At 38.9% G+C, this 16215-nt stretch overlaps 1 long non-coding RNA gene across 1 annotated transcript in view; it reads right to left on the bottom strand.

The window, feature by feature from the left end:
• The window catches only part of LOC113604811 (uncharacterized), a 188704-nt gene that overhangs the window by 9590 nt on the left and 162899 nt on the right, over positions 1 to 16215 (bottom strand). The window contains exon 2 of the long non-coding RNA XR_003426838.2: positions 8835 to 8902. This is a non-coding gene — a long non-coding RNA (uncharacterized LOC113604811). The remainder of the gene's footprint in view (positions 1 to 8834; positions 8903 to 16215) is intronic.

Genomic DNA, 16215 nt, shown 5'->3' with positions numbered 1-16215 from the left:
AAGAGAACTTAGTGATGCATTAAAAAGGAATAACATCAGAATAACAGGGGTCCCAGAAGATGAAGAGAGAGAAATAGGGGTAGAAGGGTTATGTGAGCAAATCATAGCAGAAAACTTTCCTAACCTGGGGAAAGACACAGACATCAAAATCCAGGAAGCACAGAGGACCCCCATTAGATTCAACAAAAACTGACCATCAACAAGGCATATCTTAGGCAAATTCACAAAATACTCAGGCAAGGAGAGAATCATGAAAGCAGCAAGGAGGAAAAAGTCCCTAACCTACAAGGGAAGACAGATCAGGTTTGCAGCAGACCTATCCACAGAAACTTGGCAGGCCAGAAAGGAGTGGCAGGATATATTCAATGTGCTGAATCAGAAAAATATGCAGCCAAGAATTCTTTATCCAGCAAGGCTGTCATTCAAAATAGAAGGAGAGATAAAAAATTTCCCAGACAAACAAAAATTAAAGGAGTTTGTGACCACTAAACCATCCCTGTAAGAAATTTTAAGGGGGACTCTCTGAGGGAAGAAAAGATGAATATATATACATACATATATCAAAAGCAGCAAAGATTAGAAAGGACCAGAGAACACCACCAGAAACTCCAACTCTACAAGCATCATAATGGCAATAAATTCATATCTTTCAGTACTCACTCTAAACATCAGTGGACTCAATGTTCCAATCAAAAGACATAGGGTAACAGAATGGGTAAGAAAACAAGATCCATCTATATGCTGTTTACAAGAGACCCACTTTAGACCTAAAGACACCTTCAGATTGAGAATAAGGGGATGGAGAACCATCTATCATGCTAATGGTCAACAAAAGAAAGCCAGAGTAGCCATACTTATATCAGACAATCTAGACTTTAAAATAAAGACTGTATCAAGAGATGCAGAAGGGCATTACATCAGAATTGAGGGGTCTATCCACCAAGAATACCTAACAATTGTAAACATGTATGCGCCAAATGTGGCAGAACCCAAATATGTAAATAAATTCATCATAAACATAAAGAAACTCATTGATAGTAATACCATAATAGTAGGAGACTTCAACACCCCACTCATAGCAATGGACAGATCATCTAATCAAAACATCAACCAGGAAACAATGGCTTTGAATGACACATTGGACCAGATGGACTTACCAGATATATTCAGAACATTTCATCCTAAAGCAGTGGAATATACATTCTTCTCTAGTGCACATGGAACGTTCTCCAGAATAGAACATATACTGGGACACAAATCAGCTCTAAGTAAGTACAAAAAGATCAAGATCATACCATGCATATTTTCAGACCACAGTGCTATGAAACTCAAAATCAACCACAAGAAAAAATTTGGAAAGGTAACAAATACTTGGAGACTGAAGAACATCCTAGTAAAGAATGAATGGGCTAACCAAGAAGTCAAAGAGGAAATTAAAAAGTATATTGAAGCCAATGAAAATGATAACACCACAGCCCAAAACCTCTGGGATGCAGCAAAGGCAGTCATAAGAGGAAAGTATATAGCAATCCAGACCTTCCTAAAGAAGGAAGAAAGATCTCAGATATACAGCCTAACCTTACACCTTAAGGAGCTGGAAAAAGAATAGCAAATAAAACCCCAAACCAGCCAAAGACAGGAAATAATAAAGATAAGAGCAGAAATTAATGCTATCGAAACCGAAAAAACAGTTGAACATATCAATGAAACCAGAAGCTGGTTCTTTGAAAGAATTAACAAAATTGATAAACCACTAGTCAGTTTGATCAAAAAGAAAAAGGAAAGGATCCAAATAAACTCAAGAATGAAAGAGGAGAGATCACAATCAACACAGCAGAAATAAAAACAAGAATAAGAGAATATTATGAGCAATTATGCCATAATTATGCCAATAAAATGCCAATATTATGCCAATATTATGCCAGTAAAATGGGCAATCTGGAAGAAATGGACAAATTCCTAGAAACATATATACTACCAAAACTGAAACAGGAAGAAATAGAAAATTTGAACAGACCCATAACCAGTAAGGAAATCGAATTAGTAATCAAAAATTTCCCAAAAAACAAGAGTCTAGGGCAAGAAAGCTTTCCAGGGGAATTCTACCAAACATTTAAGGGAGAGTTAACACCTATTCTCTTCAAGGTGTTCCAAAATATAGAAATGGAAGGAAAACTTCCAAACTCTTTCTATGAAATCATTACCTTGATTCCAATACCAGACAGAGACCCCACTAAAAAGGAGAACTATAGACCAATTTCCCCTAAAGGCTAAAGACTCCACCAAAAAAACAACAACAAACTATTAGAACACATAAATGAATTTAGTAAGGTTGCAGGATATAAAAATCAATATACAAAATTGTTGCAATTCTTTTTTTTTTAAGAGAGAGAGAGAGAGGAGAGGGGCAGAAGGAGAGAAAGAGATTGTGGAGCCTGATTTGGAGCTTCATCCCATGATCCTGGGATCATGACCTGAGCCAAGAGTCTGATGCTCAACCAACTGAGCCATCCAGGCACCCCCAAAATTGTTGCATTTCTATATATTAATAATGAACTACCAGAAACCAAAATCAAGAGAATAATACCATTCAAAACCTCATCAAAAAGAGTAAAATACCTAGGAATAAATTTAACCAAGGAGATGAAAACTGTAAGACACTTATGAAAGAAATTAAAGGATATGGACAAATAAATGGAAAGGAATTCTGTGCTTGGGGACTGAGAATATTAATACTGTTAAAATGTCCATATCACCTGAAGTAATCTACAGGTCCAATGCAATCCCCATCAAAATTTCCATGGCATTTTTCACAGAACTGGAACAAATAATTCTAAAATTCACATGGAACCGCAAAAGACCCTACCTATGTCAACCAAAGAAATCTTGAGGAAGAATTAGAAAGCTGGAAGGATCAGACCCCCTGTTTTCAAACTTAAAAAGTTATATGATATGGCACAAAAACAGCCACTCAGACCAATGGAACAGAACAGAGAACCCCGAAATGGACCTACAAACGAATGGCCAACTAATCTTTGACAAAGCAGGAAAGAATATCCAATGAAATAAAGACAGTCTCTTCAGCTGGTGGTGCTGGGAAAACTGGACAGTGACATGCAGAAAAATGAACCTGGACCACTTTCTTACACCATACACAAAAATAAACTCAAAATGGATGAAAGAACTAAATGTAAGACAGGAAGCCATCTAAATCCTCAAGGAGAAAGCAGGCAAAAACCTCTTTGACCTCGGCTGCAGCAACTTCTTACTCAACACGTCTCCAGAGGCAAGGGAAACAAAAGCAAAAATAAACTATTGGGACCTCATCAAGATAAAAAGCTTCTGCACAGCAAAGGAAACAATCAGCAAAACTAAAAGGCAACTGACAGAATGGGAGAAGATCTTTACAAATGACGTATCAGATAAAGGGTTAACATCCAAAATCTGTAAAGAACTTATCAAACTCAACACACAGAAAACAAATAATCCAGTGAAGAAATGAGCGAAAGACATGAATAGACACTTCTCCAAAGAAGATATCCAGATGGCCAACTGATACATGAACTAATGCTCAACATCACTCATCATCAAGGAAATACAAATCAAAATGACAATAGGATAACACTCACATCTGTAGAATGGCTAACATTAACAACTCAGGCAACAACAGATGTTGGTGAGGATGCAGAGAAAGTGGATCTCTTTTGCACTTCTGGTGGGAATGCAAACTGGTGCAGCCACTCTGGAAAACACTATGGAGGTTCCTCAAAAAATTAAGAATAGAACTACCCTTCGACCCCGCAATTGCACTACTAGGTATTTATCCAAGGGATACAGGTGTGCTGTTTCAAAGGGGCACACAGACCCCAATGTTTATAGCAGAGCTACTGACAATAGCCAAAGTATGGAAAGAGCCCAAATGTCCATCGATGGATGAATGGATAAAGAAGATGTGGTATATATATACAATGGAGTATTACTCGGCAATCAAAAAGAATGAAATCTTGCCATTTGCGACTTGCCATTTGGAGGGTATTATGCTAAGTGAAATTAGTCAGAGAAAGACAAATATCATATGACTTCACTCATCTGAAGACTGTAAGACACAAAACAGATGAACATAAGGGAAGGGAAGCAAAAATAATATAAAAACAGGGAGGGGGACAAAACATAAAAGACTCTTAAATATAGAGAACAAACAGAGGGTTGCTGGAGGGGTTGTGGGAGAGGGGATGGTCTAAATGCATAAGGGGCATTAAGGAATCTACTCCTGAAATCATTATTGTACCATATTCTAACTAACTTGGATATAAAGTAAACAATAAATAAATTAAAATGTTTCAAAAAAATAAATTAAAAATAAAAGTTTGAATGAGACAATATTTATGTATAATTGCTTGGAGGATATTCAGTATATCCATTTCTCTAGGTGTCCAAAAATCTCGGTATGGAATGAACATGTTATCAGATATGCCCAATACATTTTGGGCATCATGCTGACCTCCTAGGCAATTGCCTTACATCAAATTATTCTTTGGTAAAATGTCATTAGTCTGAATTGAGACCTACACAGACCATTCCATTAAACTCATCACTGTGGTTTCTAGAATACTGTTTGAGTTATGATTTCTCACACTACATAGTATAATCCAGGTATGAGATATTTCTTAAGTATCAACAACAGGATTATGTGCTCCTCTCTTGAGAAATAGATGGCTTTTAAACTCAGACACCTTTGGGGCACCTGGGTGGCTCGGTCGGTTAAGCGTCCGACTTCAGCTCAGGTCACGATCTCGCAGTCCAAGGGTTCGAGCCCCGCCGTCGAGCCCCGCCGTCGAGCCCCGCCGTCGAGCCCCGCCGTCGAGCCCCGCCGTCGAGCCCCGCCGTCAAGCCCCGGGCTGACAGCTCAGAGCCTGGAGCCTGTTTCAGATTCTGTGTCTCCCTCTCTCTCTCTGCCCCTCTACCGTTCATGCTCTGTCTCTCTCTGTCTCAAAAATAAATAAACGTTAAAAAAAAATTAAACTCAGAAACCCTTTAGATTACGGAATTGGTTCTGTTTTCGTTTTTGCATTGGATGCTAGAAAACTCAGTTAAATTCGTGACTGGCATCAAACAAGCATATTTAAAGTCAGAGCATGCATCCCAAGCACTAATCTTACTTTTGACTTTATTTTGCTTTTTTATTTTATTATTTTATTTTATATATTATTTTTAGAGAGAGTATGTGTGAGTGGGGGAAAGGAGCAGAGAGAGAGAGAGAGAGAGAGAGAGAGAGAGAGAGAGAGAGAGAATCTTAAGCAGGCTCCATGCTCAGCACAGAGCCCAACATGGGGCTTGATCTTACAACTCTGGGGTCATGACCTGAGCCAAAATCAAGAGTCAGATGCTCAACTGAGTAAGGTACTCCTGACTTCATTTTAAATTACTGTACCTTTATTTTAGCATTACTTGTATTATTTTTATATTGTTGATATGTGTTCACTGTTGAGAAATGTAGGGAATACAGATAGACAATATGTAAGAAAATTAAAGATTATCCCATCACTTGGATAATGATTGTTAACATATTGCAGTATAGCATATGAACATTTAGATTTATTTTATCATGCTGTATTTTATTACCTTTATTAGGCTGCTTTGAGTTTAGTGGAGTGGTCTTTTTTTTTTTTTTTTTTTTTTTTGCAGAAGGGGGAGGATATGACATAGGATATAAATTAATTAAAGCAAAATTAAAGAAACACTTTGAAGTCCTTGATCTTGTTTTGTTTGGGTTTGAGCTAATCACTTTTAGGTGGACTAAATTCTGTGTCCGTGTCTTCATACATGCTTTGAGAATCTTTCCATTCAGAAACACTGAGGAAAATACCTGTAGTCATCAATTTATTCATTAAGTAACACTGACAATAAAAATATTTGCCTGATGTATTATAATAAGTCAACAAGCAATCATTGGTTCCTTAATAAACATTCTGGTACAAGAGCATTACATGTTTTTAATTAGAACTTGGAACCAATTCACCTCTTTCCTGTTAATTAAAGAATGGCAACATTCATTGGCTGATTCTTGAAATAAAAGCTTAACTTTGAGGTCTCCATAGAGTTCTGCTAGTCTCTCTAACAGGAACCTTGCTACCTGAGATATTGGAAGTAAAAATAATTTTCATATAAGGCATTGTGGCAGCATCAATGCCGTAATCATGATAATGGTAATAAAAATGATACCTTTATCTTTTAAAAATAGTCAAAAGATACCCTAATAAGAAGAGGAAACAAAGGAAGAAAAAAAGGAAATAGATTGCATAAATAATTTTATTAGAGAAATCATGACCTTAATGTTTCTTAGCCTATGTTGTTGAAGGAGGGTGGGGAGGAGAGGAAGAGGTGAACATTTTTAAATAAAGAGGAAAATGGAGACAAGCTGGACAATTTTCATGAAAAGTTAATGAGGAAGAAAAGGATCTCATTCAAAAAGAATGTTAAAGGCATTCTAAGTCCACAGAAAATACTCATTGGTTTATGGTTATGAACTGCTGGAACCAGGAGGACATCTTTAAAACACATCTACCTTAATCTCTCTCTCTCTCTCTCTCTCTCTCTCTCTCTCTCTCGCCCTTTCTATCTCCCTCCTTCTCACCCTGCCTTCCTCCCTCTTTCTCCCCCATCCTCCCTCTCTCTCCCCATCCCCTCCCTTTAATAGATAGAGAAATTGAGATTCAAAACAATAATACGGTCTACCCTAATTACACAGCTGTGCGGCTAAGATAAGGGTAAAAATCTACACTTATTGATTACTAGCTCAATTTTCCTTTTACTTTACTGGGCAGGGACAAGATATATATTTTATATATATATATTTATATATATTATATATATTTATTTATATTTATTATTTATTATTTATATATAAATATATATAAATAATATATAATATATATAAATTTATATATATAAATATATATAAAAAAATATATATATATGGCAATGTCATGACATAGTCAACTCAAACATAAACCGTGGTTAATAAAAGCTCTACTGCTGAAATTAGGTAGCTCAAGGGCCAACCTTATTGATGTGTGTCTACAGTGGGGCTCTGCAGTTAAAGATTTAAGCAATTATGTCTATTTCTGTCTTTTTAACTTGTACATACAAAGGCTGAATACATATCATCTATAATAATCTACTAGATTATGGTTGAATTTCTACCCTGGCTTGAGGCTTTGGTCAGCCCTTTGATGTTAGAGAAACTATGACTCCTGATCCCTTTGCCTCCTTGGACCTCTTTCCTATTCCTCACACCAGCCCTCAACCCTAGATCACCCCTGCCCTAGAAAACAGCTAGAGAAAGTCACACACTGAGTAAACTTCATCTTCTAGCCTCTTAGCCCTTAATAGATTCAGACAGTGGCTCCTAATTAATGCTCAAAAATTCTTTTTACCCTTCATTAACACTATGGAAAATTCCACATTGTAGTTGTTGCCCAGTTTTTCTTTTGTCCTATGTCTAGTTCCATCTTCAGAGCAGAGAACCCCATTTATTATGTCACTGTGAAGCTTGAGGCCATTTTTTTCTTTTTCTCTTCCAGAAAATATCTATGTATATATTTTGGGCACATTCCTATGTACTTTTACACACTCATCCTCTTTCCTAAATTAACTCCTACATCTGCTTCCTCCTGGTCCTATTCCCTCTCTCCATTTCCAAACCTCCCACTAGCCCACCTCTGCAGATTTTTCTCCGCCAGTAATTCCTTATATCTGGTTTGCTCAAAATTTTTCTTTGTTGGCTTCTTATCCTCAAAAATGTTCAGGTTTCCATCCTCTTGAGGAACGCATCTTTGAGCTTTCTGCTCACTTCGGTGGCTCTGGCCCTTGGCAAGTGCATTAACTCTCAATGGTTGAGGTACTGCTGTTGTTCAAATCGTTTGCTGACCTTTTTCTCCAACCTGTACCTTTCTCATAAACCACAGCTAATGTTTATTGAATTCTATTCAAGGTCGTTCCAATTTACTTTGGTCAGTTTAAGAAAAGTTGATTTCACATTTGTTACCACCTTTCCTTTTTCTTTTTCTGACTTGTTACAGCTTGATTTCATTTTTTTTGGCTCACCGACCTCCTTTTTATTCAAAACTACAGTACTCCTATAATACTTTCCTCATATACATGTGGCTCAAACTGGCATCTCCAATATAGTAGATACCATTCTTATATTTTTCTTAGGCACCACATACCAAGTATATAACCCTCCGTGCCTATGGAATTAATGGACTTGTTTCCTACTCAGATTCTTCTCCAGCAGCTGGTGGTCAGGTAACTGCCTGGCTAGGCCCTTATTTCCTTTCATCCCAATGATCACAATGGCCTTCACACAAGATTCGCAGCTAGTGGGTTCAGAACAAAGATTAAGTGTTACCTTTGTAAGTTATATCTTACACAGCTGATGCCAAAACATTTTTGATAAAATTCAACACCCACTACTGCTTAAAACCTTTAGTTTCCTGGGACCAGGTGGATAATTCTCTAACTTGATGAAGGACTTCCATTGTAAACAGTCAATATTACTTTTAATTGTGAAATTCTAAAGTATTTCTATTAAAATACAGAATAAGCAGAGAATGTTGGCCATTACCGATATTATTACCTAATGCTATGATGGAATTTAAGAGATACATATTTTGGAAAAAAGGAGCCAAATATATCTTAATCTGAAGAAGATATGATTGTTGCCTACTTAGGCAACTTAAGGGAATCAGATAAAAAAAAGTATTAGAACTAATAAGAGAGCTCACCAAGGTTACAGGTTATAAAATAAATACCCAAAAGAACATTGCACTTACCCTGGTAGGAAGATGAATGTATTCAGAGGGGTGATGGGTTGAATTTGCTGACATTCTAAGCATTAATCCTGCAGAAAGAGTCAAGATAGCTTTCAATTAATAGAAAGGTGAGGGTGGGGGCAGCAGCCAAACTATATGCAATCAAAACCTCATACTTCAGCCTATAGTAGATGCACAATAAATATGCTTTGAATAAATGCCGTGTACTTTCACGATAATCAAGATCATTTAGAGTGACAGATTTATAGTATTATGAAACAGTTGCTTATTACCAACGGGTTCAAAAGCCAAGTCCCAATTAGAGAATATTTATTCCACATGAACTACAAAAAGCCAAAGGATATTCTGAATCAGGCTTATGTTAGTTTGACTTCAAGAGAAATTAATTTTTTTAATTATTACTTACTCATGTTACTTCAAAAAGCATTTAAGGCAGCAGAAATCTGTATTTTCATTCTAATCCAGGTGTTACCAAACCCCATTGTAAGAACATACAGGGGCCCTCGTATAACGTATGTTGTATAACATTTTTTTATATTACTAAGTGTGTTACAATCATTAATAAGTTTTCAGACACATTTGTACTGTTATTTTAGCAAAGATCTTTTTAATGTTAACACAGTCTCTACAAGGGGACCTTCTAGACATGTTAAATTAGGATTCAGGAGAACCTTTACAATGTTTAGATCTCATCTGCCAATCTATTTCCTCCTTCTGCCTCTCTGTTGCATAGGGCTCAAGAAAGCATATATAACTTGCTCTCATATGGCATAAGGGCTTCTTCTGTTGCACAAGCCTAATATTTTAAAAACAAGTCAAATGGAAATGAAAGAAGACCACCATATTTATCACACTGTTAAGTTCACCCAAGAAGTTTGTTATATGACCACATTAAAAACATAAACAATTTTCAGCATACATTTCAGTCTTTTCCACAGATAATCATAAGCATAACTGCCATCCAAGAAGTCCTCGACTTTGATGGGCCAAAGGAAGGTGCTGTGACGAGCTATAGTGAGGGAGTTTGGGGAATGGAAAATAGAGAATAATCCAACTGGCTAAAGGGGCTAGCTAGGACTTCTCAGTGTTGTGTCAATAATTATGCATAAGGGGTCTATGAATGCGCAATAGAGATAAATGAGATGAAAAGATTTTAAAAGTCAGGTAAAAATGTGAGCACCAGTTCAAAGCAACACTAACTAATGTGATGTCGCCATAGCATTAAGAAAGGACAAATGGACTCTTCTGCCGAAGAACTGGGTTAAAATCCCAAACCTGCCACTTGCTGGCTCTGTCAGTTGAGTGAATTATTTACCCCGAAAACCTCATTTTCCTCATTTATACACTGACAGTAATCTCTACCTCCTGAGCTGTTTTGAGGGTTAAACGAGAGAGATTGTATGGAAAGGCTTAATAAATTTTACTAATCAACACTATGAAAATAATATCAATTGTTAAGAAAGAAAAAAAGTCCAAAATGGAGCCATTTGGCCCCCAAAACAGCAAGCCAAGACTTACAGTTTCAACCTATTCCGAGAATGTGACATTTTAACAGTAAATCTGAAATTTCCTTATCAGCATGAGTGATGTTATCAGTATAATTAAAAACCCTGCCTACTCCCTTCCCCAAAAAGATGACGTCCTGGCCTGAAATAATCCTTCCTTTTCTTTTGTTAATAACCTCTTGCCCCATCCTCCTTCCTATAAAAACCTTCCATTTTGTACAATTCTTCAGAGCTCCCCTCTGCTTGCTAGCTGGGATGCTGCCCAATTCAGGAATTGCTTAATAAACCCAATTCGATGTTTAAATTTACTCAGTTGAAATTTTATTCTTTAACACTATAAAATGTCCGTGTTTCTTTTTCTTTCTTTCCTTCTTTTTTTTTTTTTTAGTTGATTTATTTATTTTGAGAGAGAGAGACTGCGCACAAGCATGAGTGGGGGAGAGGCAGAGGGGGAGAGAATCTCAAGCAGGCTCTGTGCCACCAGCGCAGAGCCCGACGCGGGTCTCAAACTCACGAACCATGAGATCCTGATCTGAGCTGCAACCAAGCATTGGTACTTAACTGACTGAGCCACCCACGCACCCCGAGCTGTAAGTTTTATGAATGTGAAAACCATATCTGTGTTTTTAGCTCGGGTCTACCCGGGTGCCCAGGACTCTATAGGGATTTGTGGACTTAAAAAAAAAATGAATAACTGAATGAACTGCAACCAATAACTGTAAATAGGAGCTCAAGAAGAGGCGAGTTTTCAGAAAGAAAGCTTAGAAGGAAATTGGGTTATGCAGTTGGCCTTGTTGCCTTGTGTTTTTTTACAAGGATAATAAAAATTCAAAGAATGCAGAGACAAGACATTAACATCTGTATAGCAGAAAGCAAATGCACTGCCATTCAGCTGATGAATGTTTAGAAAGAAGGGTAAACAAGATCCTGTGGCTCAGAGCCTGGTGTACTTCCACTCAGAGAAACTCCACTTTATCTGTGTTTCTCAGTAATTCATTGCCCTCAGGGATAGTCATGTAAATCAATGCACATTTACCAGGAAGGTACAAAAGTGGACTGATAAACTACACACCCAGTGAAGATCTAATCACACATCTTTCAAGATTTATGAGATTCCTCCATAGGTGAGGGTTTGTCCACAAGAATCAGCAGGACAAAACAAATGTGGCTACTGGCATTTTTTTCGGGTCATAAATGCGCCTCCCTTCCCCCCTTTGTCTCTTAGGAGTCACTCAGAGCCCCTGCCGTGGAGACCACTTTGAAATGCACTCTGTAGGAAAGTGAAAGGAAATGGAAAGAAAAAGTGAGGTTTCAAGATACTTAGTATCTAATGAAGATAAAAGTGAATGAGAAATGAAAATTCCTTCCCAAAACTGAAGACACGTGGTATAGACGTTAAGAGCACAAACTTCAGAATCAGATTTATCAGGGCTGGATTCCTGGCTCCACCGCTTGCTGACCAAGTGACCACATTAAAGTAATTCAAAATGTCTATGCGTCGGCTCTATGGGGGTGACGACATCTCACGGGATGACCTGTGTGTTCCAGGCAACAATACGTGTCATGCACTTGGTGCAAGCATTCAGTACTGACGGGTATTATGTTTACGTTGAGGGAAATGATCTCAGTCTCAGAAATGTAAGCACTCGTCACCCCCCCCCCCCGCTTCAAAATCAATTAATGATAATTTTGCCTTTCTTTCATTTCTCAAATGCCTGATCATTGACAGTTGAATTGTTGCTAATTGAGAAAATGGATGAACCGGAGAAAAAAGAGATGGGGGGTGGGGGGCATTTCTGGATTAGGAAGAGCTCTGCTTTTCATTTCCTGATTAAGCCTTGACTGAAAGGAACTGAACGGCTACGCTACGGGTCCAGGAATGTTCACTGTGGGTCTGGAGTCCAACAACCAGGGTTTGAGCGTCACCCCTGCCACTCACTAGCTTTGTTACCCTGCCAAGCTCTTTACCTGTGGACCTCGGTGTCCGCCTCTGCAAAAGGAGAATGGCATTAGTACCTAAGACATAGAGTTGTTGGTGTTTAAATGAAATCTGTGTGTGAAAAGGTTAACCTAACGCCTAGCCATCTAAGCAGTCAAGAGAATTCAGAAGCTAATAATAGCAGTTAAGTAGGTCGCCTTGCAATTTGAATCTGCAAGTCTAATACTACTACAGAATTCCTTATAAGGAGTTAATACAGTGAATTCAAACTGAAACGATGTATTATTATTGGCACTACATGTTTTATATCTAGGGTAAAAATTGATACTAATTTCGGCGAAGGTTTTTACAAACCCAGGAGAGACAAGACGCTTCTACTTGATGTCTGATTCCCCCGAACTTCTCCATTATATTGCTCAAACCTTCCTGGCTCTTGGTGAATTTTTTTCCTCCTGATCTTTTATGATGAGACATTTGTCAAATATTTTATACTTTAGTAAATGCCATCATATTAAATATGTTTTACCTCCAAATAACTTCAAATTCCAACTGAAACTAAATATGAAGCTCCTGGGAAGTCTGGAATGTCTAGTGAAGTTACATCAAGCACCACGGACACGTTGGCAGCACAAGCCTTAAGCTGCAACTCAAAGGAAGCTCACCGAGCGTCTTCTAATACCAGGCACTGTGCTAGGCTCTTTACATATTTAATTGAATCTCATAACAACCCTGAAAGGTGAATGCTCTTATGCTTACACTTGAAAAGCAGACCTTGAGACATGAGACAGTTTGCTTAAGATCAGAGAATTAAGAAATGGCAGAGTCAGGGCTAGACTCTTAAGTCTGTCTGACTTCAAAGCCTTTCCTCTTTCTTAAGCCTTACTGCCTCTCCCCAGGAAACTGGGCACCCACTCAAGCCTGTCCGTGGGGGCCACAGCAACCTGCTAGTGACATCAGGGCCCAGGCACCATTGCAGGCAGCACCATGGAATCTAAGGCATACCAGAGGGTGGTGCTGAGGCAGCTGAGAAGCTTCCTGTCCCAGACAGGATTGGCTATGGCACCAGCAGGTCTGCAGGGGAGGCCCACCGAAAGTTCCAGGAAGCTGGAAAGACAAGGCAGAAGGGCAGGTGGAGCCTGACACAGAGAGCTTTACAATGAACCTATTTGGTCCAGAGACTTTCAAGTTGTTACTGCTCACAGTGGTGTTTTGTTTTCCTGTTAACAGTGGCACTCTTTTTTCATATGAACTCTTATGTGCTACCCCTTTATAAATGACTATATACATAAAAGCTCAGATGCTCTGATGTGGGATCAAGGTACAAAGAACCTTTAGATTCTTTAGATTCTTTGCTGGGTTCTGGTAGGTGGTTCAAGAGACACCTCTGTGGATTCATAAGACTCAGGAGTAGTTTGAAAATTACTACAGTACTTACTAAGTAAAAAAAAAGAGGTAACTGAAAATTGAAGAACCATTTCACATAATGACATTTTTCTGGAGTGTTTCTGAAAGTGTGCACAAGGATCAAATAATAAATGATGTGTACAAATGCAGATTCCTGCTCCCTAGTCCAAACCTGCTATTTGGGGGAATTCTTGGCCAAAGACTCTGGTTCTTGCCATACCCCAAGTAATTCAGTTTCTCTTTATAAAGCTGTGGCTTGAAAGCTTTAGAACTCAAACAGTTACATCCCTCAGAAAGTTTTTTTATGTTGTGTTTTGTTTTTTGTTTTTTTTTTTTTCAATAAAGCCCACAACTTAGTAACAACCTGTCCTTGCTGAGGCCACCAGCTTCCTGCACTTGATCCAGATGATTGACAATGATGTCATCCAATGACAATTTTTCCCTGCTTATGTGAGGGACAAGGCTTACTCCAAGATCCAATAAAAATGTGTAAAAGTACAAGCATGCAAAAACTGTCATAATAGAAAGGAAAACGCTTTTGAAAACTCCAACGTATATTTTTTTTCTTCCCTAATGACAGCTTTCATGCAAATAAAAAAAATCTCAAGCTTTGCATTTCCAGTCTCTCCTGGAAAGAGTTTCTTATACTCTCTGGTGATAGAATTTAGGAATCTGCATCTGGTTCATCCCCTAAGTAATTCTTAGGCACACTGAAACTTAAGAATTAGCAGTCTAAGATAAAAACCATTTTTTAATTGCCTGTGCATCCCAGGCAGGGGAAGGAAGACATTATCTCCACCCTTCGAGCCTCACCCATACCCACATCAATAGGCCTGGCCTGTACCCTTACCCGCCTCTGCCTCCTACTCCTGTGCCCCAAGCCCATTTTGAATGTGGATAATGGACTTGAATGTGGCCACTTTGGTGAAGCTGTTCCTCATTAGTTGGAGCTTGGCTGTACCACATCCCACATCGTCCTCAAGGACGGATCACCGGTTGGTCTTCTACATTTCTCTTCACCTGGCATTAGGGCTCACACAACAGCAGCTTCCTGTGTGTGACCTGCAGCTTCCGTGGTGAAGAAGCACGAGGACCTGATCCAGGCCCCCTCACTGCTCACGCCCGTGTCCCCCACCACAGACCATCTGAACCATTCTGACCCCTGCATCCTTCAGAAGACTGCTTGTGGGCTCTGCCTTGCCCAGGGGTTAAACGGGAGGGTGGGTCCCCCAGATTCTCCGTGGATTTTCAACAATCCTGATCAGAAAAGGTTTCGGTTCCTCCCCATATTTTTAATGTTGTGGTGCTGTCATACAGTCTTCACACTGCTCTGCCTCCTTCGGGGAATGTTCTATTTAGGATTCAGTTAGGTGGAGAAGCATATGTCTCCCTCCTGCTACATGTGTCCTTTCACGGTGTGATGGAGTAAAGGTGTCTGGGCAGCACTGGGCATTTTCACAGCCATCTTGTGAAACTCCAACACGGCCAGCAGGATCTCCTCCAGAGAGCTTTCCATCACTATGGTGTTGAAATGATCATACTCAGCCACGCTCTGGGTTTACACATGCAATTTAACTTCCTTCACAGAGGCAAGGAAAGTTAGGGTTTCTCTCCTTCATGGTGTTGTTGTTGTTGCTGATACAGGAGAGAATTGGAACCACCCTATGTGACTCTTACATCTCTACACCTTTCTCCACACTCACCCCCCACACCGTCTCTTAGTATTGCATCACAGCTGTGGGAAACTCCCCCTGTGGACAGACATGGTGATTCATTCCACTCATATCCGTCATTTTCAAAGAAGTTTCAAAAAGTTCGAGTTTCCATCTTTCGGCTAACAGGGAACTGCCCAACTGTACTCTGAAAAGAGTCTAAATTGGTTTGTTTCTGAAACAGACTGAAGCCATTTCCTGTAGATAACCATGACTTTGAACTTCATAAAAATCAACAAACCCCTATGGATGACACATCTATAAATGCAAAAATTCCTGCAAAAGGTGGGAGGCTGTACAAGGTGGTCTTCTCAAGTACTTTCTAGCACCAAGACCGATGCATCCGTGAACTTCTCTCCTTTTGTCTCATCTCACCCCCTTTCCAGCAAGGCCTTCACAAAGATTTCCCTATTCCCTATTCTCAGAGCAGCATGGGGATTGTAGCCTCTACCACAGGTTTAGTGTGAGGTAGTGCTCACTCGGGTTAAAAGAGTAGACACAAGGGGTCCCATGGGTAGAATGTGTACTCTTTCTCAATGAAAGGGATTTCTTTATCTCACTGCATATGTGTTCTGCTTCCTGTCCTCCCCATCTTTTATCAAATAGATGTTCTCAGTTCATCTCCTTAAATGTGATTTTATACCCTTTTCGTTCTTTTAGTTGTTTATTCATCCTTTCTTTAAACAAGTGTTCACAGAATACCTTCATATGTGTGGCACAGTGCTAGGTGTTGCAGATTCAAAGATGAGTTAGTTTCTTTTTTAATGTTTATTTATTTTTGAGAGAGAGAGAGAGAGAGAGAGAGAGAGAGAGAGAGAGAG

Source organism: Acinonyx jubatus, chromosome C2, assembly GCF_027475565.1.
Source record: "Acinonyx jubatus isolate Ajub_Pintada_27869175 chromosome C2, VMU_Ajub_asm_v1.0, whole genome shotgun sequence".
NCBI classification, from domain to species: Eukaryota; Metazoa; Chordata; class Mammalia; order Carnivora; family Felidae; genus Acinonyx; species Acinonyx jubatus.
This window is presented reverse-complemented; position numbering and strand designations above follow the sequence as displayed.